The sequence below is a fragment of the Odocoileus virginianus genome, chromosome 5, assembly GCF_023699985.2.
Source record: "Odocoileus virginianus isolate 20LAN1187 ecotype Illinois chromosome 5, Ovbor_1.2, whole genome shotgun sequence".
In the NCBI taxonomy this organism is placed as follows: Eukaryota; Metazoa; Chordata; class Mammalia; order Artiodactyla; family Cervidae; genus Odocoileus; species Odocoileus virginianus.
In genome coordinates this window covers 26,700,082-26,704,303 of record NC_069678.1, presented here as the reverse complement: position 1 = coordinate 26,704,303, position 4,222 = coordinate 26,700,082, and the positions used below count along the sequence as shown (strand labels likewise).

The 4,222-nt window shown below is 34.0% G+C and overlaps 1 non-coding gene across 1 annotated transcript; it reads right to left on the bottom strand.

The window, feature by feature from the left end:
• Window positions 1-1,129: 1,129 nt before the first annotated feature.
• Window positions 1,130-1,201, bottom strand: TRNAW-CCA (transfer RNA tryptophan (anticodon CCA)). The gene has a single exon. It is a non-coding gene; the product is annotated as a tRNA-Trp (tRNA).
• Window positions 1,202-4,222: the final 3,021 nt, after the last annotated feature.

Below are 4,222 nucleotides of genomic sequence, written 5' to 3'. Positions count from 1 at the left end.
GGAGTCACCTATTTAGAATATTGAAAGTCATTGTTTAAATACATGTTCATTGTAGCAGCAACTACCAGAAATAATAAAATTTGAATAAATATGTGTATTAATTTATGAGAGGAAAACTGATTTTGGCCTTTGGGGAATGAGTTAGAGAAATACATTTGTACAAGGGAGTAGGTATATTTAGGAGATGAGCACTAGATATGTGGGTTTTAGTAATAAGAAAATATTCAAATGGATCAAAGTATTAAAAAAAAAATGGAAAAACACTAATTTTCATAGTTCCACTTGAAGATAGAAATGATGAAAAGCTAATTTGAAATAAATATATGAATATTTATATATATGTTTAACATGATTTATATCTTTCTAGTGCTGTTTTCAGTCGTGTCCAACTCTTTGTGACCCCATGAACTATAGCTTACCAGCCCACCAGATAATGATATCTAAAAGATATAATAATGATACCAGTAATATCCAATAATGTGCCAGTAATGATACCAATGATATATTTTAGATATCATTATTTCAGAGATCAAAAACTGGTTGTTAATCTGGTTGGTATCATTATTTGGTTGGTATCATTATTTAATTGATTAACCTGATTTTTATCATTATTTCAGAGATCAAAATCTGGTTGTTTATTTTTACATATGTTCATTGTTGAACCAAGAGCATTATTGATAATTGATAAAAGTGACAACTTTAATGATTTATGTTTATAGTTAATGTAAAAGTATATACTTAAATTTTTTATTAATATATTTAAGGATTTTAATTATAGGAGAAAAAGTCAATAAACATATTCAAGACTTCAAAGAGCCTCAGCTATTTAATTTCAGACTTGTCAACCTAATAGTAGTTACTATAATGAACTCTTCTGTTTTTATATACTGCTTTTAAAAAATATAGTATAGTTTGATTTTTTTAACTCTGTACCTTCTGACATGTGATTCTTGAATAAACACTGTGTCTGCATAGCTTTCTCTTAGTGAAAGGAAAGTGAAAGTGAAGTCGCTAAGTCGTGTCCAACTCTTTGGGACCCCATGGACTGTAGCCTACCAGGCTCCTCAGTCCATTGGATTCTCCAGGCAAGAATACTGGAGTGAGTTACCATTTCCTTCTCCAGGGAATCTTCCCAACCCGGGGATCAAACCCGGGTCTCCCGCATTGGAGGCAGACACTTTAACCTCTGAGCCACCCAGGAAGCCCAGCTTTCTTTTAGGTAGGGTTATAGCTAGCCATTCCACTTTGTAGCCTTCTAGACTTCTAACATACTCTTGACATGCTCAAAATTATTTTATAAAAAGGCATTTTGCTATGAGAGGAAATCAGGAGACTTTAGACTCTAAAATTGTTATTACTCAAATATAATGTGTATTTTTAGCTCATATAAACCAAGACACATTTATTTAAGGTGACAAGAGTCTTCCATTTACAGCATGTTACTTCCAAAATCACCCTGATCATTAGCATCTTGTTTGTAAAATAAGAGAGAATATAGATAATCATTTGTTAGAAATTGGCAGGGAGGGAAATATGTCACTTTTGCCCACATCTCATTGGCCATAACATCATTTTTATAGTTGCTTCTCTGCATGGGATACTTGAGTACTTAGGAATATGATCTATCTCCATGTACAGAAAAAGGAAATCAATTAGGGTGAGCAAGTATCAATCTCTTACATCTCCCTTTATTTTTTCTCACCTCATACTTCACACTGCAACATAAACACTGTAATATCTTCTATCATCACTAATAAAAATAATAGCAATAATGGTAATAATAAAACACTCTTTAAACACTCTAATATTATAATAACATTTCTTCACAGAGATCCTATAGTTTCAATATTATTAGAGTTTACAAATGTGAAAATAGAAGAACTGACAGGATATTGCCAAATGTTAACAAAACTATTAATGCAGGAAATTTGAGTCAAGATTGTTTATTTTCAGCATATATAAACTGATATTCTTTAACACTGTGATTTGGGGAAAAGTTTGTTTTAAACTTTCTGAATCAGTTTTCTTATCTGCATAATGTGGAAAAAAAAATATATTTTAGAGTTAGTGAATATGTACATTAGGCTGTGCCTGGAAATGACAAAACTAGTTCTTGATGCAGATTATCAATCACAGTTTTAACGACAGTGACAATCTTGCTGAAATTCATTATGCAGGAAACAGATATGCCAATACCACTTTCACTTTTTATGTTCTAGAATCAACTGTGATACTCTCAGTATCATAACTATTGACATTGAGCTTTCAATGTTGTAACTCCATAACTTCATGCTGTATGCATGAAATACTTTTTAAACGTAATGTTTTCAGGTGTGGAACTAAAGATAGTATAGTAAATTTTGAAAGATTATCATTTAATAATGCTTGCAAATGAGATTAAAAGACTTGCTTTCCTTCTCATAGCTAGCTGTATTCCCATCCTGAAGAGGATGAACATTTTAATTGATATTAAGGATAAGGAATAATCTTTAGCAGAAATGAACCTTGCTCATGATGAATCTATATGAATAAAATGTCTTAAAAGAAATAAGAAAAAAGAGCTTAGTAAGAGTTTGGTGAAGGGTTCATAAAGACAGGTCTTTTATTTAGATCTCTACATAAAACATTTAATTGGTTCCAACTGCTCTTCTGGTAAGGATCTAAATCTTTAATATGGTTCTGTGTCTTATTTCATTTAGACTCTTATCTACCTCTAGAATATTATTGCTCATTAGTTTCACTTATTTTCCATGTTCTAGTCATGTAATTATTTTACCTTTCTAAGCTCACTTCTCTGTAAGATATTTGTACAAAGTTGGTGAAAAGTAATCTCACATGAGTATCTCCCTTAATGCTCAGATGCCATTTTGAGTATTTAGCTCAAATGCCATTTTGTCAAAGAAATCTTGCTTTATTTATCAGATTACATTAATGCATATCATTGTGTCTAACATTTGTCTCTGATTCTACACTTTAGCACTTACCAGAATAGAAAATTATGTATTTATATATGACTATTGAACTAATGCCTTTTTCCTATCACACTTGGGTTTTATGGGAGCAGGGACTGTGTGATTTTCTCAGTTCCTGGCTCTTAATGTTCTAAAGGGTACATGGCAGAGTTTTGGAAATAACTGCTGAATAAATAGGTGAATCTCAAAAATATTTTGTAGATTTTACCTTCCTAATAGTTTTCCCCTCAATGTCCTTTTCCAATAAAATTAATGAAAAAAGGGCATTAAATTTTTGTGGTTGTACTTTAGAATACTGTTCACATTGAGTCATAGTTGAGTAATATTTCTTGGAGTTGGGCAATATGATGCAAATTAGTAATCAGTGTGTAAGCTACAAAGAATGTTGTTCAGTCACCCAGTCATGTCAGACTCTTTGTCACCCTGTGGACTGCAGCACACTGGGCCTCCCTGTCCCTCACCATCTCCTGAAGTTTGCCCAAGTTCATGTCCATAGCATTGGTGATGTCATCCAGCTATCTCATCCTCAGACTCCCTCTTCTTCTGCCCACAGTGTTTGCCAGCATCAGGGACTTTTCCAGTGAGTTGGCCATTCACGTCAGTCACCAAAATACCAGAGCTTCAGCATCAGTCTTTCCAATGACTATTCAGGGTTGATTTCCTTTAAGATTCACTGGTTTGATCTCCTTTCTGTCCAAGGGACTCTCAGGAGTCTTCTCTATCACCACAGTTTGAAGGCATCGGTTCTTTGGCGTTCTGCGTTCTTTACTGTCCAGGTCTCACAACCATATGTGACCATTGGGAAGGCCATAGCCTTGACTTTACATACCTTTGTTGGCAGAGTGATATCTCTCCTTTTCAACATACTGTCTAGGTATGTCATAGCTTTCCTACCAAGAGGCAATTGTCTTATTTCATGGCTGCAATCACCATCCACGGTGATTTTAGAGCCCAAGAAGAGGAAATCTGTTACTGCTTCCACCTTTCCCCCTTATACTTGCCATGAATTAATGGAGTCAGGTGCCATGATCTTAGTTGTTTTTTTTTTTTTAATTTTTTAAATTTAGCTTTAAGCTGACTTTTTCACTCTCCTCCTTTACCCCCATCAAGAGGTTCTTTAGTTCCTCTTCACTTTCTGCCATTAGAGTGGTATCATCTGCATATCTGAGGTTGTTGATGTTTCTCCTGCCTATCTTGATTCCAGCTTATAACTCATCCACCCCAGCATTTCTCATGATGTGCTCAGCATG